The sequence below is a fragment of the Gracilinanus agilis genome, chromosome 5 (genome assembly GCF_016433145.1).
Source record: "Gracilinanus agilis isolate LMUSP501 chromosome 5, AgileGrace, whole genome shotgun sequence".
In the NCBI taxonomy this organism is placed as follows: Eukaryota; Metazoa; Chordata; class Mammalia; order Didelphimorphia; family Didelphidae; genus Gracilinanus; species Gracilinanus agilis.
Window position 1 is genome coordinate 73622709 of NC_058134.1, and position 25532 is coordinate 73648240.

The 25532-nt window shown below is 35.6% G+C and overlaps 1 protein-coding gene across 1 annotated transcript in view; it reads left to right on the forward strand.

Moving 5' to 3' along the window:
• CCDC7 (coiled-coil domain containing 7) overlaps window positions 1-25532 on the forward strand; it is a 305131-nt gene that overhangs the window by 185241 nt on the left and 94358 nt on the right. The window lies entirely within an intron of this gene.

The window sequence follows — 25532 nt, forward strand, 5'->3', positions numbered from 1 at the left end:
TAGCATTCATATAAACTGGGAACTTATTGTCTGATTCAGTCTAAAGAGAGTGTTGTGGATATACAGGGAGCGCATTGACTAACAAGTTTTATAAAGATATGGCAGAAGATGGAAACAAAGGCAAGAAATAGAGGATGAATAAAAAAGTGGCAGAATCCTATAGGAATAGTGATGGGAGTGCTAAATTCAGAAAGAAGTTGATGAGGAAAACTATGGATCATGAAAAGATATTTAACATTGGTAAAAGAGATAAGATGGATGCATGGAGTAGAGAGATACTGGTAACTGAAAATAGATGAGACAATGCAGTTCAATTGTAATTTTTCTTCTGTTTTCTCTGCCAAGAAGAAAAAAAATTTGGATTGGAAAGAGGAATAAAATCAATAATATGGAGCTGACTGATGCCTAAGAAAATTAGGAAGGTAGTAAGAGAGTATCTAGCTGCCACCTAGGAGTTTAAGTTATTGGCTCACATGAGACAGAGTTGAGAAGGAATTGACAGAAGTGATTACTGAAACAACTGTCTGAGATCTCTGAAATATCATGGCAAGTGAGAAATGCATCTCAGGGTTTTAAAAGAGCAAATGTGAATTTTAAAAAATGGATGAGAATTGTGACTTCTGGGTTAAGATAGCTGCAGAGTAGAAGCAGAACTCTTAATTTCCTCACCACCGACCAATATATGATACATCAAAAGGACAAAAAACAAGTTCAGATGAACAAAAGGGCTCCACAGTAGGGCACAGCAATTGGAGGTATGTGGGATTTGAGCATTTCCATGCTATAAGGGGGTGAAATAGCTCCCATCAAAACATGAGCTGAATCAACCCTCCCCCACTCCACTTATGGTGCCAGAGTCAGAGCCAGCATGCCAAAATTGGAGTGAGAAAGGGGCAATCTCTAGGTTCTTGGCAGGTGAGTAAGAACACCAGGGACTTACCCCTGAGAGCAGCTAGACTTGAAACCCCAAGAGACTGAAAAGTGTGGACCTTAGGCACAGAGATAGAGCAAAGAGGGTCAGCACACAGCAGATGCCTTGGAAACTCATTAAAGTAGCCTCAGGCAAAAACTGCTCCATAGTTCCATACTGTGTAAGGGGTAAAAAGGGGTTTTGGTTGTGTGAATATTAAAAGGTTTGATTGCCAGGGAAATGAATAATTATCAACCCCCAATTAAAGAATAACCTCAAGTCAAAATGACTTTTATGGAAGTTTATTTACAAATGAGAAGAGGAAGAAAAAATAAGAAAATGAGAGAGAGGATAGGACAGGATAATTAATCTAACACACTAAGTAATTTGCTCTGGCCCCCTTGTTCAACTCAGGCAGATCTAATTAGTCCTCAGTCTAAGAGGGCTCAGCCTTGAGCCCAAGGCTGGAGGGCCCCAGAGGCCCCTAGATGAATGAAGCAGGAGCTTCAGTCACAGAATCTCTTTTGAAAGAACAGTTCCTTTAGAAAAGTCCAGGGAGATTTAGTCTTTACACTCACCACGTGTGATTCTAAGCAAAAGATTTAAGAACAGTCTCATCAAGGTCTCAAGGTCTTAGGTCCAGCACTACTCCAGGTCCAAGTCATGAACAAGAAGAGTTGCTACAGGAAGTTGTCACTCTCTGTTAAAGGGGCTTCTTTTGCATCACTTTCTGTGCCTTCCTCTTAGTTTACATGTCCAATCACAACAGATGCTTTTCTTAGGACTGCCCAGGAGACAGTAAATTCTGATTTGTCACTCACTCTAGCACATGTGGGTCACAGACCTCCCAACTTGTGAGTTAAGTGGAGTTGTTTACACTTTTGGTGATTAGATTTGAGAATGGGCAAGGTAGATTTAATCTCATTATTACAATACACTGAGAGCCTGCCCTCCTCACTCAGACTTCTGGCTGGAAAGGAACAACCAGCATAGTGATGGCCAGGAATGCCCAAGAAATACAATCTTCAACCAAGAAAAAGAACAAGAGAAAGGCAGTGAACCTGGATAATTTTTATGGAGAACAAATCCAGACCGCAGAGGAGACAGCAGAGGAAGACAAACAAGTAAACACATCCAAACCTTATAAAAAAATAGAAATTGGTCATAAAATCTTGAAGATTTCATATCTGAGATCATGAGAAAGGTGGAAGAGATTTGGCAAGAAAAGTGGGAAATAGGTAAAAAAGAAAACAACAGTTTAAAAGACAGAAACTCCCAATTGAAGAAAGAAGCCAAGAAATCAAATGAAATGATAAGCAAATTTGAGACCAAAATTAAACAGATGGAAACCATGAAAAACAGATAGACCAAACCGAAAATGAAAATGAAAAATGTATAGCAGAAAACCAGTCTTTAAAGACCAGAATTGGGCAAGTAGAAGCCAATGATATCACAAGACAGCAAGAATTAATGAAGCAAAGCCAAAAGAGTGACAAAATAGAAGGAAACCTGAAATATCTCACTGAGAAAATTAATGACCTTCAAAAAAGATCAAGAAGAGACAATTTGAGAATCATTGGTTTACCTGAAAACCCAGAAAATTGGCAGAAACCTTGACATCATACTACACAAAATTATCCAAGGAAACTGGCCTGATGTTCTTCAACAAAAAGGCAAAATAGACATTGAAAGAATCCATAGATGATCACCCTCAAAAGACAACCCCCAGGAATATAATTGTCAAATTCAAGAGCTTCCAAGCTAAGGAGAAAATTTTACAAGAAGCCAGAGACAATTCAGATATCAAGGAGCACCAATCAGGGTTACACAGGATCTGGCCTCCTTCACATTAAAAGACTTCAAGACTTGGAATGTGATATTCAGAAATGCAAGAGAATTGAGTCTACAACCAAGGAATAACTACCCATAAAAACTGACTATGTACTTCCAGGAGAAAGTATGGGCATTGAATAAAATAGAAGATTTCCAAGTATTTGTAAAGAAAAGACCAGAAATAAATGGAAAGTTTGATATCCAAATACAAAAACAAATAGAAACATGAAAAGGTAAATAAGAACGAAAGAAGAAAGAAAAATTTTTTTAAAAAAATTTCTTCTTTAAGGGTTTTAGTAAGATCAAATTGTTTATATTCCTATATAGAAAAATATTATTTCCAACTCTCAAAAATTGTATTCATTATTATAGTAATTAGAAGAACTATTCAAAGGGAGAGGTTAGGGTACTAAATGGTCTAAGATGATATGCAAAAAAAAAGAAAATGGCAGGGGATAGAAGAGGGCACAAAAATAAACTTAATGGCATAAGAAAAATAGGATAATCTATACCAGACAAAGAGGTGCATGGGAAGGGGAGGGGAAGTATACTATTATAAGAAAGAGATGAAGAGAGTATTAATAGGTAATACTTAAATCTTACTCTCAGTGGAATCGATTTTGGGAGGGAAGAGCATTCAGATCCATTGGGGTATCAAATTTTATCTTACCCTAATGGAAAAGTCAGAAGGGAAAAACCAAAGCAGGGAGTGGGGCGCAGAGTACAAAAAGAGAGGGGAAGAGAGGGGGGAGGGAATTTAATAGACCCTAAAAATAATAAGAGAGGAAAAAAAGGGAGAGGACAGAAAGAGATTTAAAATAAGGGTGGGAATTAGGGGGACTAATTAAAAGCAAACCTCTGGTTTAAAAGGAAATAGTGAAAGAAGAAAGCACAGAACTAGGAGAAGATATCAAAATGTTGGGAAATACAGAGGTGACAATTATAACTCTGAATGTGAATGTGATGAACTCACCCATAAAACGGAAGCAAATATAGTGGATTAGAAACCAAAGTCCTACCATATATTGTCTACAAGAAGCACACACAAGGCAGGTTGACACACAGAGGGTAAAGGTAAAAGGCTGGAGCAAATTCTATTGGGCTTCAACTGAGAAAGAGAAGGCAGGAGTTGCAATTATGATATCTGACAAAGCCAAAGCAAAAATAGATCTGATTAAAAGAGATTGGGAAGGTAATTACATCCTGATAAAAGGCAGTATAGACAATGAGGAAATGTCAGTACTCAATATGTATGCACCAAACTGTATAACATCCAAATTTCTAAAGGACAAACTGGCAGAGCTTAAGGAGGAAATATATAGTAAAACTATACTAGTTGAAGACCTGAACCTTCCTCTATCAGATCTAGATAAATCAAACCAAGAAATAAATTAGAGGTAAGAGATGTGAATGAAATCTTAGAAAAACTAGAGTTAATAGACATGTGGAGAAAAATACATAGGTTAAAAAAGGATACACCTTCTTTTCAGCAGCTCATTGTACATTCACAAAGATTGACCATGTACTAGGGCATAGAAACATGGCAAAAAATTGCAAAAGAGCAGAAATAATAAATGCAACCTTTTCATATCATAATGCAATAAAAATAATAATTAGTAAGGTTACATAGGCAAATAAAAAATTAACTGCAAATTAAATAATATGATTCTCCAAAATAAATTAAAGAACAAATCTTATAAACAATAATTTCATTGAAGAGAATGACAATAATGAGACCAAAATCTATGGAATGCAGCCAAAGCAATACTTGGGGGATGGGGGGGAGAAATTTATATCCTTAAGTGCATATATTAACAAATTAGGGAGGCAAAGATCAATGAATTGGGCTTGCAAATCAAAAAACTAGTAAGCAAACAAATTAAAAATCCCCATATGAAAACTAAACTAGAGATCCTAAAAATTAAAGGAGAAATTAATAAAATCAAAAGTGAAAGAACTATTGAATTAATAAGACTAGAAGGTGATACTTTGAAAAAACAGATAAAATAGACATAAAATACGTCAATCTAATAAAAAAAGAAAGAAGAAAATCAAATTAACAGTATCAAAGGTGAAAAAGGAGACCTCACCTCTAATGAAGAGCAAATTAAGGCAATCATTAAAAACTATTTAGACCAACTATATGGCAATAAATATGGCAATCTAGGTGATATGGATGAATATTTACAAAAATATAAATTGCTTAGATTAACAGAAGAAATAGAATACTTAAATAATCCAATCTCATAAAAAGAAATTGAACAAGTCATCAAAGAACTCCCTAAGAAAAAGTCTCAGGACCAGATGGATTCACAAGTGAATTCTATCAAACATTCAAAGAACAATTAATCCAAATACTATACAAAATATTTGACATAATAAGTAAAGGAGGAGTTCTACCAAATTCCTTTTATGACACAAATAGGGTACTGATTCCAAAGCCAGGTAGATCAAAAACAGAGAAAGAAACTACAGACCAATCTCCTTAATGAACATAAATGCAAAAATATTAAATAGAATATTTGCAAAAAGATTCCAGCAAGTGATCATGAGGGTTATCCATTATGATCAAGTGGCATTTATACCAGGAATGCAAGGATGATTCAATATTAGGAAAACCATTCACATAATTGACCATATCAACAAGCAAATCAATAAAAATCACATGATTATCTCAATAGATGCTTTAACAAAATATAGCACCCATTCTTATTGAAAACAATAGAAATTATAGGAATAGAAGGGCCTTTCCTAAAAATATTAAACAGTATATAACTAAAACCATCAACAAGCATCATCTGCCATGGTAATAAATTAGAAGCATTTCCAATAAGATCAGGAGTGAAACAAGGATGCCCATCATCACCTCTATTATTTAACATTGTACTAGAAATACTAGCAGTAGGAATTAGAAAAGTAAAATATGTTAAAGGTATTAAAATAGGAAATGAGGAGACCAAGCTATCACTCTTTGCAGATGAAATGATGGTCTACTTGAATCCTAGAGAATCAACTAAAAAGCTAATGGAAATAATAACTTTAACAGAGTTACAGGATACAAAATAAACCCATATAAATCATCAGCATTTCTATTGATTTCCAACACATCTCAGTAGCAAGAGTTAGAAATTCCACTTAAAATCACACTAGACAATATAAAATACTTAGGAATCTATCTGTCAAGACAAACACAGGAATGACATGAACACAACTACAAAACACTTTCCACACAATTAAACTTAGACCTCAATGATTGGAAAAACATTAATTGCTCATGGGTAGGATGAGCTGACAAAGGTCTAATTATTCAGATACATAAGGAGCTAAGTCAATTGTACAAAGAAGCAAGCCATTTCCCAGTTGATAAATGGGCAAAGGTTATCAATAGGCAATTTTCAGATAAAGAAATCAAAACTATCAATAAGCACATGAGAATGTGTTCTAAATCTCTTATAATTGGAGAAATGCAAATGAAAACAACTCTGAGGTACCACCTCACACCTAGCAGATTGGCTAACATGACAGCAAAGGAAAGTGGTGAATGTTAGAGGGGATATGGCAAAATTGAGACATTAATGCATTGCTGGTGGAGTTGTGAATTGATTCAACCATTCTGGATAGCAATTTGGAATAAAAGACTGTCTTCCCTTTGATTTAGCCATACCACTGCTGGGTTTATACCCCAAAGAGATCATAGGGAAAGACATGTACAAAAATATTTATAGCTGTGCTCTTTGTGGTGGAAAAAAAATTGGAAAACAAGGGAATGCCATTCAATTGGGGAATGGCTGAACAAACTGTGGTATCTTGGTGATGTAATACTATTGTGCTCAAGGAATAATGAACTGGAGGAATTCCATGTGAACTGGAAAGACCTCCAGGAATTGATGCAAAGTGAAAGGAGCAGAACCAGGAGAACATTGTACACAGAGGCTGATACACTGTGGTAAAATTGAATGTAATGGACTTCTATACTAGCAGCAACACAATGATCCAGGACAATTCTGAGGGAGTTGTGAAAGAATGCTATCCACATTCATAGAACTGTCGGAGTAGAAACACAGAAGAAAAACAACTGCTTGAACACATGGGTTGATGGGGATATGTTTGGAGGTGTAAACTCTAAACAATCACCGTAGTGCAATTATCTATAATATGGATATAGGTCTTGATCAGTGATACATGTGAAACCCAGTGGAATTGCACATCGGCCAAGGGTTTAGGGGTGGTTGAGTTGGAGGGGAGGAAACGAACATGAATCTTGTAATCATGGAAAAATATTCTTTATCAATTAATTAATTAATTAAAAAATTTCAATTAAGAAAATTAAATGCTGCTCCTGGTTGCTTAAAAAAATGGATGAGAATCGAGTTTGATATCAATCCCTGTCATACATCTAAAAATATTAGGAAAAGAATGGCTAGAGAGCATTGATGAAACTCATTACCCAGCCCTCTCTTCCTCCCTCCCTGGGACTCTGATCCAGGGAAACCCTCTATTGCATAGACCACAGAAGGTAACTGGATCATCCTTACTTCAAGTATCCTAATGGCTTCTTATTACCTCCAGGATTAAATATAAACTCTACAGTTTGGCAATTAAACCTCTTCACACACCTGGCCCCATCCTACCTCTTCAATTTTATTATAGATTACGCTTTTCCATATGTTCTTTGGTTCAGCCAGTTTACATATTTGCTGTCACTCACACAACACTCCTTCTGTCTCAGGATTTTTTGCACTGGCTTTTCCCATCCCTGGAATGTATACTCTTCCCTTGTCTATCTCTTTGAATCCTTGGTTTTCTTCAAAATTCAGTTCAATTATTATTTTCTTAATGTAGCATTCCTGGTCTTCCCCTACGTGCTATTACTTTCCCCCTAAGGTTTCTTTATGTTTGTAGTTGTATTTTGTATACATCTGTTTTTTAAAAAGCATATGAATATATATGAGTGTAAGTCTTAGTATTAGAACTATTTTCACTGCAGGTAAGAAAGAGGTTCCAGGATAGCTGCATAGACTTCTGGGGATCATCATCCAGATGCAGAGGCAGTGTTCTCTTGCCTGGTAGAAGTTTTATCATGAGCTGAGAATAGGAATTGCTAAAGCAGAGGAGATTTTCCCCCAATTGCACTGGCAGATTACTTAGCAGTTTGTCTGGTAGTCTCTAGCAATTTTGGCCAGGAGCAGAGAGGAGCAATGGGTACACAATGGTTGGTGGGAACATTGTTACCATGGGATTGAAGAGATTAAGCAAGCAATCCCCAAAGACACCGACTGAATCTTCCCTATGGAGTCTCTAATGAGAGAAGCCACTTCTGATTCCTGGGGATGATGTCTCATGTTTGTCTTTGGTATTTTTTGCAGAGGAGTTGTTGACTAATAGGAAAGTTGTGAAAGGCTTAAATCCCTCCTGACACCTTTGTCTGCCAATGTAGGCATTCACTCAAAAACTTTATTTTCCTTTTGTTCTTTGAGTTATTTTAAGTGTCTGATTCGCTGTATTTCCTTTTCTAATTTAACATTTGATATAAAACTATTGTCATAAATGTTATATTCTCTGAATCTACTCCTGATTTCCAATAGGAGGGGCTATGAGGGAAGAGATAGTGAGAAACTGGGCAGAGATCTTATCCCTCTGTCTAAAATGGTAGAGTTTGTTTTCCTAACAAAAGGCTCCAAGCAAAAGAGAAAACTTCAATGATTTTTGAATGTTAAATGTTCTAAAAGGCAAAATTTAACTCAACCTGGGGTTTTCTTTCCTTAAGTTAAAGACTCATGCTAGTTTGTCAGGGTTTTCAGATGAGGAATGTGAATATGTGAAATATGTTGCTTACTTCTCATTTTTTCTCCTTCAGCATGCTCAGCAGAGAGAGATGGCAATGACTGAAAAGTCTTTCCATCCCTCATGTTGAGAGGGAAAAAAGTTTAAGAGGAATGATCTATTTTCAGATTACAAAGGTGAGTTACTTCTTTCCCTGTATAGCAGATCTTGAATGCCCTCTGCTGGTTACAAATGCATTAGAATATTAAAATATTCTGGAAGATCTTTTTTTTTGACGTTCGTATCCTCAGTGTCTGGCATAGTTCTTGACACTGAGTGGGAGCTTAACAAATGCTTGTTGATTGATCGATGGACTGAACAAGCATAGAAATCATAAAACACTCCAAAAGTCCATTACACTTAGACTCCCCTGGAAGGTGAAAACTTTGTGGGATTGAACAGACATTTTCTGTTCACTTTGGAGCTAAATAACTCACCGTATTATCATGAAGGTTTGGTAAAATTCAGGTTTTTTTGCTCTGCTGTGCCATGGCTTTGGTCTTCTACCTTTGGACAAAGTCCTCTTCCAAATTTCACACTGTTGAGGAAATCTTTTCTTGGATGGCCTCATTTGATTTTTGAGGCTCGAGATATTTAAACTCAGAATTATTCCCAAGAGGTAACTCTAAGCCTAGGAACAGCCATTTTCAGGATCACTAGTATCTGACCATTGCTCAGAAATGGAAACAGAAAGGGAGATAGATTATGGCAAACAGGTACCAAAGGTAAGAAACTCTAGTATCAGCATCACTTAAATCATCTTATAATTTTTGCTATGACTTCCTTTCCTTCAACCAACCTTAAGGGATGGAAAGAAGAAATCTCTTCCTTGTCCCCTTTTGTTATACTCTGTTCTGAAAGTCCAGGAAGAGAAATGTCACAAAATAAAAGAAGGGAGCTAGTTCATAGTTTATTATTATAAACCATAGAATCTGGCAGACTTTTTCCACCTGAATTCTTACCCCTCATTTTCAATTGTCAGGTATTTCAGAGTCAGTCCCAGATACTGGGGATCAGTGAGAGGCATTCATAATGTCCTCTAAGCAAGGATTAATAGACAATACAAACTGTTTAAAGCTAAATCAATAAAATGAGATAACAATACAAGAGGTGGTTGGGTTAGGTTAAGTCTATTCTGGTTAGGTATTTCTAAGGCTATAAGAAAGGATGGTTGATGAACCTGTAGAAACTGTCCTGTTGGTGTACCAGCCTGTTTGAATTTGTATAGGTCCATGGGAGGTGTCCCTTTCCAACAATGATCTATTCTGTGTAATCTTAATAATCTGATTGGAGAGACTCATTAGGCTGAGCAGGGGAGTCTCTGAACCTCACCTTTAAACTTACCAATGAAGCAGTGTTTTTAAGAACAAGACAGGACAAAGTAACATTTTTAATGTGATTATTAAATTAGGCAATACTGAAAATACGATTTTCCTAGATTTAGTAAAGCATTTTATAAAATCTCTTATGCTATTCTTATAGTGAGAAAAAGAGATTAGGACTCAACTATAGTACAATTAGGAGAATTCATAACTGGTTGAATGGTTGAACCAAAAAATATTTTGTACACTCTGGTTGAAGATTTAGAACCACTGAGGCTCCAGTTTATATATAGGGCGATCAGGTGAAGGGTCTCCTGGGGTAGGTGGATCAGTGAGGTAGAAGAGCATAGGCCAATAGCAAAGACAATTTTCTAAAGAAGAACTGGAAAAGCCTTTCTAACTACAACACAGGGTAAAGAGCACAGAAACATTCAGGATGAGGGAGGTGGAATTAAAACTGTGCCAGAAACTTGCAGAAGAATTTCAGCAGCCTGTCATAACCAGAACTGGATGTGGGTAAGCCCTAAGTGAACCAGCACTGTGTGTAACCTGAGCCAGGCCTGGTACAGTGAGTTCTGAATTCTTCTGAACTATATTAAAATAACCTTAAGTACAAAATAGGGGAAGCAACATTTGAAGAATATTGGGGTTTTAGTGGGCTACAACTTCAAGACAGTGTAATATGGTGACCAAGAAAGCTTAGCATCCAGGAATAATGAGGTGATAGTCCTTCAGTCCATTTCTACTATCTGTCCCAGATATACACACTAATAGAAAATCATTGTAGTTGGTTACTTCAAAAATCTGGACAATAGGCTTTCTTCATCTACTTCATCTTTTCTGTGTGGATGGTTAGACCAAAATTTTTTATTATGGATTTGTTATGGATCTCTTTTAGAAGGTTCTGCAATGTTTTATGACTTATTATAATCATAATGATGTCATCTGCAAACAGGAGCAATTGGAGGACTTCACCATTGTATTCTTCTCATCAGAGACTATATTCAACTGTCTCCATTATAGTGGAAAACACTATAGCAACAAACATAAACATATTTCCTTGTTTTATGTCTTGCACGATGTCTGTGGTCAGAAAGTTGTTAAACAAGGTTATGTCTGTTGTATCTTTCAGAACAATTTTGGATATATAGATAGGGGAGTTACCTTCTTGGAAAAGAGCCTTTCAGGAGGAATTTTGTTCTATTGAATCAAATGCTTTTCAAACTCTACAAAATGAGAAGCACAGTGGAATCTTGCATTTTCTGCATCTTTTGGTCAATGGTACAATAACAAAGATATAGTTTACTATGGGAGTATCATTTGTGAAAGCTTGTTTGTTCCCCATTCATTCCCTTGTTAAGGATGAATCCAATATATGTACAGTTTTATTCTGATAAAAATTTCATGTAGATTGGAAAATTAGTATTATACTTTTCAGTTGTCTTTTCCTGTTTAAATAAGGTCTGAGTTTTTTTTTTCCATTCTCTTATTGTTATTCTCTCCTTTATTCAGCTTACAAACTGATCCCTCAAGGTCCTGAAAATTATGTTGCTTCTAGCATATAATGTTGACTTTTTCTAGTCTTGCTTCTTTTCTTATTTTTGTTCTCTTTAGTGCCATTTCTGCCTACTCTAAAATTACCTTTGGGACTTGTTAGAATTCAATTGTGGCTGTTTTCTTGTCCTTTATAGTAAAATAGTTATACACGTCTTTGCAGATTTTTTTCCATTTTTCTTGTTTGTTTTCCTTCATTTTTACCTTTAAGTTCCTTAAAAATAATTGATTTAGTTGGTTCTCTTTCTAAGCTTTTTAAAAAAGTGTTACCCTTCATTATTCTATTAGTAACACCCCTGAAAAGTGGTCATTCAGTCTTTCCTTGAAGACTTCTAATATTAAGGAATTAATTATCTCCTATAGTTTTTAGTTCTGTGTTAACACATTTTAGGAAGGGCATGGACAAGTTGGAGGAGGTGCTGAGGATGGTGACTTGGGTAGTGATGGACTTAGAGTTTATCCCAAAGTAGGATTAATTGAAAGAACTAAGGATTTTAGGCTAGAGAAAACAAGATCTGGAGAACATCTTAGAGTGGATCATGAAAACTATCTTGAAATATTCCAAGGATTTATATATTTAAGAAGATTAGAAGATCAGATTAACTATGCTTGTTCCCAGAAAACAGAACTAAGAAGTAATAGTTAATATTTGCAGAGAGAGAAATTTAAGCATAAAATAAGGGAAAACTTTCCAACTATTAACCCTGTCCAAAAATGTGATGGGCTAAAGGAGGTTCCCTCTAACTGGATATCATAAATAAAAGACTGAATAAACACTTTTCAGTTAGTTGTGTTACAGTATTTCAGATATGCTCTTAACAAATACTTAATTTCCTAGACAAGAAGAGAGTCAGTCTCACTTTTGTACCTGGCTTTTAGGGCCTTCCATAATCTAACCTTATTTGTTCAACTTTATTTACCATATATCCCAACATATTTCCCATTTTAGTCAAGGAGGTCTTTTCTATTCCATATATTATTCAAATAATTATACTCAATATGTATTAAATAACTGTGATATGTAAGGCACTATGTATGATCCGTGCTGTGGGTATGAAGACCTGAATTAAGTGATAACTACACTCGAGGAATTTATATTCTCCTTGGGAGATAGAACACAGATAAGTGCAGCTACTTTTTCATTTATCTGACCCTTCTTCTGTTTTAAAAAACATTAGGGCTTTGGCCTAGTAAGCAAGTGATAGAGACAGTGAAAGGAGCATCCTAAGTATTACTGTGATAAAAGGTGGAGAGTGGACATCTGGCAGAGACAGTAGGGTACTCCTGGTCTGATAGGCTGTTAAGGCCATTCCAGAAACTCCAAGTTGGCCTAGGTAAGGCCAGAATTTGTCAGGTTTCTTCTAGCTATCAGCATGTACCAGATCCAAATTCTGAACCCTAAGCTGAGTCAAGACCCTGAGTCCAGATTTTCTGTACAACCAAAGGATGCCACCTGCCCTATTCCTACCCTGTGAGAGCTGCTCGGTCATAGTCTTGTCCAAACCTGAGGTACTCCATATTCAATTCAGCTCCTGCATAGATTGAAACCAATATAAACTTTGCCTTTTTGTTTCTTCAAGGAGTCTTTGCCTGTGTGGGTGGGAGCTCCCTGGTTCCTCAGTTTGTGGTATTAGGTTGGGGTGTGCTTTTGGGTTTCAGTATTGGTTCTGATTCTGCTTTGCAGTATCACTGACAGTTTTACCTATAATAAATGATGGCAGTAGAGGGATTTCCAGATGGGCAGACCAATGGTATTCCAGGGGTTCTGATTTGGAAGTGCCTTGGATTCCTTTGCCCAGGATAGATCTCTTTGGTCAGTGCTGAGAGCCTGGTGAGTATTTGTACTTGGGTGGATAAAGATTGGCCAAGACACCCCGATCCATAAATTACAATCTTTACTAATCTGACCATTTGGATGGTTTGGTTCTGAGTTAGAAACTGGTTCTGAATTAATTAGAAAGACTTCGCCAATGAATGCATCTATGTGTCTGTCTTATCTTTGTTTTTGTCTAAGTGTTTGTACTTTTGTAATATCCAGTATGTTGTTAGTAGCGTCTTTGTTTTGTGTCTTGGCATAACATCTAATCAGCCAGTGAAAAAAAGGATAAAGAGGAAAGAACTTTTATGAAACTTTCAGAGTTTCTAAAGAAACTCTCTTGCTTAAATTCTAACTCTGGATATGAAGGGGATGCATACAAGTCGGATAAGAGAAAAAAAAATCTTCTTCCCAAGTCTACAGAAATTTTTGGCACTGCAAACTAATTAGGAACTAAATTTGTGATTGAGAAATTTCTCTACTACAAATTTCCAAATTGTGGTTTGAATGTCTTTATAAATGTTGAAATATTTTAATGAGTTCTGAGGTACTACTCTTTAAATTTGTTTTAAGTAAAAATGAGATGAAAACTTTGTGAAGGTTCTCTGGAAATTACACTTAAACCTTTTATCACTCAACTTGGATAATGACAGATTTATTGTTTTAGTGCAAGAGAAGTCTATTTTATCAACTAGAGGGAACAAAAAAGAACTGAAGCTAGTAAAGTGAAGGAGAAAATGGGTTTGCAGTTTGAATTTATCTAATGTTTGAGAACTGTCTGTACTGAGACTAAGGGGAGTGATTCTACAAGAATATTTTTAGTTCTTATAGAAAGAAAAATTTGAGAAGAAACAAAGATGTTAAGAACTTAACACAGTGGTTAGCACATAGTAGGAGTTATGTAAATGTTAACTATTATTATTGTTATCTTCACATAACATGACACTTGTTAAAAGTATAGAGGGGGAACCCTAAATATGCTTTAGTTTGCTAGTCTGAGTGTGTGTTTAAGCCTAGCTAGGTTACCCTCCTCCTTATTAACCCTGAGAGCTTCAAGAGGTATATCTTTGTGATGGTATTGAGAACAGGGATGGACAGGAACCAGTATTCAGATAAAGGACTTCTATGGGGTATGGTGTAGATCAGTGATTCCCAAAGTGGCAGCCACTGTCCCCTGGTGGGTGCTGCAGCGATTCAGGGAAGCCGTGATGGCCACAGGTACATTTATCTTTCCTATTAATTGCTATTAAAATTAAAAAAATTAATTTCCAGGGGGCTAAGTAATATTTTTTCTGGAAAGGGGACAGTAGGTCAGAAACGTTTGGGAACCACTGGATGTTTTGCCAGGGCCTAACGAATTTGCCTGGCCTCCTAGAAGTCCCCTCTGGACACAGTTCCTATCAGGGAGACAGTAATGGCAGGCGGCTTAGGGTTTGATGTAACTGAAGTTTATTTAGAACTGTCTCCCCGAATTTCCCTTTTCACCCTCTATTTTCCCAGTTATTTTCCAAAGAAATCTTATCTGACTAGGTAGTATCTCAACAGGGTGGTTTATTAACACAGGATCAAGGAAGGGTTAGGAGAGTGGGACTAGGAATCCTTATTCTAACACAAAAGGAGATACGGGGTCTCTTTGACCTAAGCCAAGCCAAAGGCTTTGACCTGAAAATGTTCTTTATCCCTTTCTCTATTCTGCTTGCTAACATAATCTAATGACAGGTAGCAATGTCTTTCTTTATTGGCACGGAGAAGATTAATTGTTTTGGGGCTGGCTCAGCTTGCTTTCCTGGCCAAAACCCCTCCAGGCGCTGTAAACTGTTCAGCCAGTCTCTTTAGTTGTTATTCAGGAGAAAACAGGTCAAATCTCAGGACTTCAAGGCAGAAGGGCAAAGTTAGGAAAATCCCCAGGTATTCAAGGATTTGAATCCTGAGGTGAGGTAATTGTCCTCTGGTCACCACCAAGGACCAACTCCCCTGAGTTCTTTTCCCAGAAACCCCTTGCTGTTTCTTCCATCTCTCCTGTCACTCAGCTCTCTCTCTCTTTGCAACATTCCAAAAATCCTTCTCCATGCAAGGTTTTTCCTACACACTATATCTCTGATCTCTGTCTTTAGTACAGGCTACCTTGTCTTGTCTGGAATGCTTTTCCTCTTCATCTCTACTTCTTAAAAAGTCTAGTTTCCTTCAAAACTCAGCTCAATAATTCCCTTCTATGGAAAGCTTTTCCTGATCCCTCACAGCTATTGACATATTCACCCACAACCAACAGCAAAAAAATTTGCATCTAATATCTACTTTGTTTATACTTATCTATATCTACATGTTTTACCTCAATTACATTTAGGCAACAACAACAAAAAAAGAACTGCCTGTTAATAACTTTTGACTCTGAAAGGAGAGAAGCTTGTTTACCTACGTTTAAGTTGCTCCTTGATTTAAACAAGCTTCTCTCCAACTTAAAAGTACGTAAAGTGTAATGTGGGAAAAAAATGCTTTGTGTTACCAATATGATTTTCTTCTGTGAATGATAAAACAAAATGTAATTGTTTAGGTAAACTAGAAACACAGTCACCTAATGATTTTTAAAAATTTTGTTTTTGTTTGTTTCAATTTTTATTTTTAGAAAAATTTTTCATGGTTACATGATTCATGTTCTTACTCTCCCCTCCAACCACCCCAACCCCCATCCTCTCACAGCTGAAGCACATTTCTACTGGTTTTTACATGTGTCCTCAATCAAGACTTAATTTCCACATTATTGATAATTGCACTGGGTTTAGAGTCTACATTCAAATTCATATCTGCATCAACCCATGTGTTCAAGCAATTGCTTTTCTTCTGGGTTTCTACTGCCATAGTTCTTCCTCTGAATATGGGCAGCGTTTTTTTTTTCATAAGTCCCTCAGAATTGACCCAGATCATTGCATTGCTGCTAGTACAGAAGTCCATTACATTCGAATGTACACAGTTTATCAGTCTCTGTGTACAATGTTCTCCTGGATCTGCTCCTTTCACTCTGCATCAATTCCTGGAGGTCTTTCCAGTTCACATGGAATTCCTCCAGTTCATTATTCCTTGAGCACAATAGTATTCCATCTCCAACAGATACCACAGTTTGTTCAACCATTCCCCAATTGAATGGCATTCCCTTGTTTTCCAATTTTTTTTCCACCACAAAGAGCACAGCTATAAATATTTTTGTACATGTCTTTTTCCCTATGATCTCTTTGGGGTATAAACCCAGCAGTGGTATGGCTGAATCAAAGGGAAGACAGTCTTTTATTCCAAATTGCCATCCAGAATGGTTGAATCAATTCACAACTTCACCAGCAATGCATTAATGTCCCAATTTTGCCACATCCCCTCCAACATTCACCACTTTCCTTTGCTGTCATGTTAGCCAATCTGCTAGGTGTGAGGTGGTACCACAGAGTTGTTTTCATTTTGCATTTCTATAATTATAAGAGATTTAGAACACATTGTCATGTGCTTATTGATAGTTTTGATTTCTTTATCTGAAAATTGCCTATTGATAACCTTTGCCCATTTATCAGTTGGGGAATGGCTTGCTTTTTTGTACAATTGACGTGGCTCCTTATATGTTTGAGTAGTTAGACTTTTGTCAGAATTTTTGTTATAAAGATTTTTTTCCCAATCTGTTGATTCCCTTCTAAATTGGTTTTGTTTGTAAAAAACCTTTTTAACTTAATGTAATCAAAATTATATATTTTACATTTTGTAATTTTTCCTAACTCTTGCTTGGTTTTAAAATCTTTCTTTCCCAAAGATTTGACAAGTATACTTTTCTGTGTTCACCTAATTTTCTTATAGTTTCCTTCCTTATATTCAAGTCATTCACCCATTCTGAATTTATCTTGGTCTAGGGTGTGAGATGTTGATCTAAACCCAATCTCTCCCATATTGTTTTCCAGTTTTCCAGCCATTTTTGTCAAATAGTGGGTTTTTGTCCCAAAAGCTGGGCTCTTTGGGTTTATCATAAACTGTCTTGCTGATGTCACTTACCCAAAGTCTATTCCACTGATCCTCCCTTCTGTCTCTTAGCCAGTACCATATTGTTTTGATGACCGCTGCTTTATAGTATAGCTTAATATCTGGTACTACTAGTCCACCTTCCTTTATGGTTTTTTTTTCATTATTTCCCTTGATATTCTTGATCTTTTTTTCTTCCAAATGAAGTTTTTATAGTTTTTTTCTAATTCAGTAAAAAAGTTTTTTGGTAGTTTGATAGGTATGGCATTAAATAATTAAATTAATTTGGGTAAAATGGTCATTTTTATTATGTTAGGTCATCCTACCCATGAGCAATCAATGTTTTCCCAATTGTTTAGATCTAGTTTTAATTGTTTGGAAAGTGTTTTGTAATTGTGTTCATATAATTCCTGTGTTTGTTTTGGTAGATAGATTCCTAAGTATTTTATATTGTCTAGGGCAGTGATGGACAAACTATGGCCTGTGGGCTGGATGAGACCCTCTGAAATGTTCTACCCAGCCATGTGACATTATTCCTAATCTGACAACAATGAGTAGGATACAATACAATGAAACTTCGAAAGAGTTGCCTTAGAAACAGACTGACAGAGGAGCATTTCCTTTCCTTTGGCCCCCTCTTTAAAAAGTTTGACCATCACTTGTCTAGGGTGATTTTAAATGGAATTTCTAATTCTTGCTGCTGAGGTTTTAGGATAATATAGACATGCTGATGATTTATGTGCTTTTATTTTGTATCCTGCAACTCTACTAAAGTTGTTGATTATTTTCACTAGCTTTTTAGTTGATTCTTTAGGATTCCTTAATTAGACGATCATATCATTGGCATAGAGTGATAGCTTAGTCTCCTCATTGTCTATTTTAATACCTTCAATTTCTTTTTATTCTCTAATTGCTCCTGCTAGTATTTCTAGTACAATGTTAAATAATAGAGGTGCTGATGGGCATCTTTGTTTCATTCCTGATCTTATTGGAAATGCTTCTAATTTATCCCCATTGCAGATGATGTTTGTTGATGATTTTAGATATATACTGTTTATTATTTTTAGGAAAGGTCCTTCTATTCCTATACTTTCTATTGTTTTCAATAGGAATGAGTGCTATATTTTGTCAAAGGCTTTTTCAGCATCTATTGAGATAATCATGTGATTTTTATTGGTTAGCTTGTTGATATGGTCAATTATGTGGATGGTTTTTCTAATGTTGAACCATCCTTGCATTCCTGGTATAAATCCCACACGTTTGCTTGCTGGAGTCTTTTTGCTAGTATTCTATTTAAGATTTTTGTACCTATGTTCATTAGGGAAATTGGTCTGTAGTTTTCTTTCTCTGTTTTTGGTTTACCTCACTTTGGAATCAGTACCATATTAGTGTCATAAAAGGAATTTGGTAGAACTCCTTTGCTTATCATGTCAAATAATTTGTATAGTATTGGGATTAGTTGTTCTCTGAATGTTTGATAGAATTCAGTTGTGAATCCATCATACCCTGGCGATTTTTTCTTAGGGAGTTCTTTGATGACTTGTTCAATTAATTTTTCTGATATTCGATTATTTAAGTATTCTATTTCTTCTGCTGTTAATCTAGGCACTTTATATTTTTGTAAATATTCATCCATATCACCTAGATTGCCATATTTATTGCCATATAGTTGGGCAAAATAGTTTTTAATGATTGCCTTAATTTCCTCTTCATTAGAGGTGAGGTCTCTCTTTTCATCTTTGATACTATTATTTGGTTTTCTTTTTTCCTTTTTTATTAGATTTACCAGTCCTTTGTCTATTTTATCTGTTTTTTCAAAATACCAGCTTCTAGTCTTATTTATTAATTCAATAGTTCTTTTACTTTAGATTTTATTAATTTCTCCTTTGATTTTTAGTATTTCTAATTTAGTTTTCATCTGGGGATTTTTTATTTTTTCACTTTCTAGTTTTTTAAGTTGCATGCCCAATTCATTAATCTCTGTCCTCCCTCATTTGTTAATATATACCCTCAGTGATATAAATTTCCCCCTTAATACAGCTTTGTCTGCATCCCATCGGTTTTAGCAAGAAGTTTCATCATTGTCATTGTCTTCAATGAAATTATTAATTGTTTCTATGATTTGTTCTTTATCTTATTTTGGAGAAACATATTATATAATTTCCAATTAGTTTTTGTTTGCCTCTCTCTGTATCCTTGCTAATAGCTATTTTTATTGCATTATGATCTGAAAAGGTTGCATTTATTATTTCTGCTTTTGTGCATTTGTTTGCCACATTTCTATGTCCTGGTACATGGTTGATCTTTGTAAATGTTCCATATGCTGCTGAAAAGAAGGTATATTCCTTTTTGTCCCTATTCATTTTTCTCCATATATCTATGAACTCTAATTTTTCTAGGATTTATTCCCCTCTCTTATCTCTTTCTTTTATTTTTGTTTGATTTATCTAGATTTGATAGGGGAAGGTTCAGGTCTCCTACTAGTATAGCTTTATTATCTTTTTCCTCCTTGAGGTCTGCCAGTTTCTCCTTTAAAAATTTAGATGTTATACCATTTGGTGTAAACATGTTGAGTACTACTATTTCTTCATTGTTTATACTACCTTTTATCAGGATGTAAATACCTTCCCTATCTCTTTTTACCAGATCTATTTTTACTTTCAGAAATTATGATTGCAACTCCTGCCTTCTTTTTCTCAGTTGAAGCCCAATAGATTTTGCTCAAGCCTTTCATTTTTACTCTATGTATGTCTGCCTGTCTCATGTGTGTTTCTTATAGACAACATATGGTAGGAGTTTGGTTTCTAAAACATTCTGCTATTTGCTTCCATTTTATGGGCAAGCTTATCCCATTCACATTCAGAGATATCATTATCAACTGTGTATTCCCAGACTTTGATTCTCTTTCCTTGTCCTGCCCTTCCTTCTTTCACTATTTCCTTCTATACCAGTGTTTTGTTTTTAATCAGTTCCCCTGATTCCCTCCCTTATTGTATTTCTCTTTCTCCCCTCTCCCTTCTTATTCCCCTCTTATTCTTCTTTTGGGTCTTTTTAAGCTACCCCCTCCCTGCCCTCTCCCTCCCTTGTGTTGCTTCCCTCCCCACTAGTCCTTTTGTTACCCTTCTACTTCTCTATTGGGCACAAATCACTTCTCTGCCCCAATGGATCTGAATGTTCTTCCCTCTTTAAGTTAATTTCAATGCACTTAAGTATTAAGTACTTCCTCTCTCCAACCTCTTTACCCTTCGAGTGTATTGATCTTCTCCCCTATTCACCCCATGGGCTGCTTTATGGAATATAAATTTACTCCATTTTGTCTGTTTTCCCATTTTTCTTAATATTATCTCCTTTCCCCCCTCTAGTTTTATATATATTTATACATACACACACATACACATATATATGCATATATATTTCATCCTATGCAGTTTGTCACTGTTCCCTCTAAGCAAACTTCTTTTAGTTACCCTGTTGATGATAACAATTTTTAATTTTTACCAATATCTTCTTTTCTTATAGGGATACAAATCAATTGAACTTATTGGGTCCCTTAAAGAAAAGATTTTTTGTTCCCTACCCCCTCATTACCTTATGGTGATTCTCTTGAGTTCTCTGTTTGGGCAGCAAATTCTCAGTATAAGTTTGTTTTTTTTCCTTTATTAATGCTTGGAAGTCTTCAATTTTATTAAATGCCCCTACTTTCCCCTGCAAGAATATAGTCAGTTTTGCTGGATAGTTGATTCTTGGTTGTAGACCTTGTTCCCCTGCTTTCCAGAATATTATATTCCATGCATTCCAATCCTTCAATGTAGATGCAGCCAGATCTTCTGTCATCTTAACTGTGGTTCCCTGGTATCTGAATGACTTCTTAGCAGCTTGTAGTATTTTTATCCTTGGTCTGGTAGTTTTTGAATTTGGCTATAATATTCCTGAAGGTTGTCAGTTGTGGATTAAATGTAGTAGGTGATCTGTGGATTCTTTCAATTTCTACTTTTCCTTTTTGTTCAAGAAAGTCAGGGCAGTTTTCTTGGATAATTTCCTGTAGGATGATGTCTAAGCTTTTTCTTTTATCATGATGTTCTGGTAGACCAATGATTCTTAAATTGTCCCTTTGAGATCTCTTCTACAAATCTGAGGTTCTGCCAATGAGGTGTTTCATATTTTCTTCAAAATTTTTATCCTTTTGATTTTGTTTTATATATTTTTGCTGCCTTGTGAAGTCATTTGCTTCTAGTTGTTGAATCCTAATTATTAAAGACTGAATTTCATTTTGGCTTTGTGGTCATTCTCCTTCTGGTCTGATTTTCTTTGTAGGTCATCTTTCACCTTCTTTGCTTCATTTTCAAGCTGGTCAATTTTGGCTTTCAAGACACTATTTTCTTGCTTTAGTTCATGTATTTCCTTTTTCTGATTGTCTTTAGCCTTTCTTGATTGTTTTTTGATTCTTGAATTAATTGATTTTTGAGATCTTCCAAAGACTGTGTCCAATTCGCTGAAGGTTCTATGGTTTTGCATGGAGTTCCTTGATCTTCTATTTCATTTGCTCTTTGTTCACTACCTAGAAAGAAGCTGTCAATTGTAATTTCTTTTTTTTCTCTTGTTTACTCATATTTTTTCCTTCTTTCCCTTCTTCTGTTGGCTGATTAAGTTAAGCTGATGGTTTTAATGAGCTTTGATGAAGATCTTCCCCCAGTTGCAACAGGAGTTTGCTTGTAGTTACTTTCTCTGCAGTCTGTGGGGGAGGGGTGTTGGAGTTTCTCTGCCATCTGAAGACTTCTTATCTGTCCAATTGAGGGAATTAAGCCAGGAAGCAGAGCTCTGTAGAGCTTGATGTGCCTTGGGGATAAAACCTCAAAAGTGGGTGGAGGGGCAAGATGGAGTGTTTTTGCTGTATTTCTCTGCCTTTCTCCTCTAGCCACCTCCCTGCAGTCTGTGTTCAGCTCCCTAGGTCCCTAATTACGGTGCCCTCAAGGCCCTCTCTCTGGGCTAGTGTGTTTTCCCACCCGGAGATTTCAGGAGCTGCTAGAAACTCAGCACAGCACATTGGGGAGGGGTCCTGGGATTTCCCTTATTCTTTACTCTCAAACCCAACAGTTCAACAATTCAGGCCTTTTTCTTGGCATACCTCTTGAGCTGTCCAGCAGTAGGGTTCCCCTGCTCTGTCCTGTTGTTAGATTTGGTTTTCTTTCCTCTTGAAATGCTTTGTTTTTTATCTCGGTGTGGTAGGGCACTGAAGTTTTGCTCTATCTAAGCCGCCATCTTCCCAGAATCCCCATACCTAATGATTTTAGAATGGACCATGTTTTTGTAAGCTTTTAAGAACCCCCAAATGGTAACACTATTGCAATTGATCGTTGTGTATAATAAAAAATGTATTAAATTGTAAAGGAGAAATTCAGTGAAGTGAAGACATGTTCTATAGATTGTCTAGGATATGATTGGGAAATAAAGATGAGATGGAATTGAGAAAGTAGAAGAAAGTATGACAAGTATCAAATCAGAATGTTAAAGAAACCTAAAAAGGGCAGTTTTGAAGGATTTTAATCAAAGTCCACTGGATGGATATAAAAAGAAAAGAAGGAAGTTTAAGCATGTAGGGATGAGAGGAGAATAGGTAGTGTGTGAGGGAAATTTACTTTTCTGGGGTCACACACTTGACCTCAACTCCTGCCAAACATTTGACCCAGAAGCCAGGATGGTGTGAGAGAATTAGGTCACTTGAGTCTATGTGAGTTTGCATCACTGACACCACCAAGTGTGGGTCACCAGACAGTGACCTACTCAGTTGATCCAGAAATGATTCTGAAATCGATCTGGGTGTAAAGGGAAAAGAATAAAAGAAGTATTGGAGGAAGTGCTCTATGCTCCTCTATCTCAAGTGACAGCACTGGGAGAGCTGCTGCAGTAGCCAGGCTGACACCACCTATGTGGCTAGCTATAATAGGCTTTTTCTCTCTATTTCTGTGCCTTTACCTATCTAAGTAATTTAAATAAATTTTATAAACATTCTAAGGATCTAAGTCCCAGTTTTCACTCTTACAGTAGAAAGCTATAAAAAGTCCGAGTCTTCACTGAATGGAGGGTTTGAAAGTAAAAGGTTTGGAGTTTTAGAAAGAGAGATTTGAGGGGTTTTTTATCTCAATGAGATAAAAGGTAGATTGAAGAAAACTTTATGTAGTTATTCTTTTTGATATGGGAAACAGAGAAATATGAAGCATGAAGCTATTTGAGGATAGATTACCAAAAGCCTGTCCTGGAAAGACCATTTAAAGAATATGTTTTAGTCATTAGGTGAGGAATATGAAATCTTCCTTGGCCCTAAAAGAGGGGTAAGAACTCAAGATTGCTAAAACTATGGTAGTATACTAACTGCTCTGTAGTGTGAAATATTGGTAGTAAATGGCCCATGGGAAAATTGAGATTCTGTATGGTTCCATTCATAAAAATAGATCCAGATGTGATTGAATTTATTTACATGGACAATTGCCCATACAAGAACTCTTTAAGTGAGATATGTTCTCTTAGGATAATCGTGATATTTGATCCTCTATAAGAAAATTAGGCCTTAACAGAAAAGATACTTAATATTTGTAATTAAGGCAATGTGTTTAGAATATACAAAAGTATGTTTTGTTAAAGGTATAATTTGATCAAAATTACTCTTTGCTGATCTTAAATGTAATCATTATCGAATGCCAAAAGTGATAAAATGAACTGATTTTCTATGTAAGATAATTTGGAGATGCAGTCAATTGAAATGATGTCATTTGATAAACAATAAGGCTTTGTTTCATGTTTAAAATATTTGACATTGTGTATGTTATTATTGTGTTCCTAAATTTTCTTATACTGTGAATTTTTGGAAAAACCTATTATATAAGAAATACTATTAAATGTTTGATGCAATTGTGACAATGGAAATTTTAACTCCTTTTGATCAATATTGTAAAATTATTAATTGCTATTAGAGTCTGCTGTCAAAATTAAAAAACCTATCAAGTATTTATATGAGTATATTTTAAAAGGGAAGAATAATAATTACTTTTTGGGTAAAGGGAAAAAAGAAGATGATCATGTAAAATCTTCTTATTTATAAACTTTCCAGGTTTCTTGGGACCTTCTGGTTGGGAAAGTTCATAAAATAGTATTGGTTCTATGAAAAAGCTTGCTAAATGTGGGAAATTCTTAAGTAATGAATTGGCTTACTGACGAAATGAGATCTTATCTTACATCAGAAATAACCTTTGCCAAAGTGGAGGGAAGAATTTACAAGTCTGCTAATAGTATAAAAGTGATCTATTATATATATGCATATATATATATGCTTATGAAAATTATGAAATTATATCTGGAAGTAGCCAATGTTTTTCTGGGTTTCGAATGAAATATATTTATTTTGTGAAATTCCAGAATGTAATTGTTTTCTTTACTTCTAATGATTGATTTTATACCAGGATGAGTTTAAATTTTAAAAAAATGGAGAAGAAAATGATGTGGAATAATTTTTCTAGAAAGACCTGGTAAACTTTTTATTGTTAACAGTTACTACAACATCCTGAGAGAAATAATAACAGTTATATATAGTCCTAAGCCATGATTAGTGAAACTTGCTATTGGAGTCAAAATCTCTTGGGACTATAATTTGATACTGTTCTGAGTTTTGAATTCATGATTAAATTTTCAATATTTCATTGTCAGTAATCCACCATTAGAGGGAAATGTCATAAGCTACTCAAAGGAAGTGTGATCCAAAAACTGCTACTGTTGGATGTCTATGTGTGGGAAAGTTTAGGAGATGATCTTGTATAGGCAAAGGCAGAATCCTCTTGACTCATAGTCTTATTGCCCATATCTTATTTCCTCTTGGAATAGAAATGTTTCCCAATGGGTTTATTGTGAGCCTGGTTATTTTGCTCTGTGAATACTGTGGAATTTTATGGTATGATTGGCTGTTCCAAAAAATTAAATGTGACTTATCTGAAATCAAACAGAATTAAGGATCCTGTTATACCTATTTTAAGTCACCATATGCCCTTAGTCTTAGGCTTGGAGGCCTAGTCTTGGTGTTATTACAATTATGCAGATGAAACTATACTTTTTAAAAATATAATGAATCTTCTTGTTATAATACCCCAGTACCTCTGGATTGTTATAATGGGCTTCAAATACAAAATACCTTATTGTGTAACCTATTTGATGTTCTTTCTACAGCTCTGTTGTTTATAAGGTTAGCTACATAAAGTCTGATTAAGTTATTACCACATAAACTAATTACTGGAAGGCC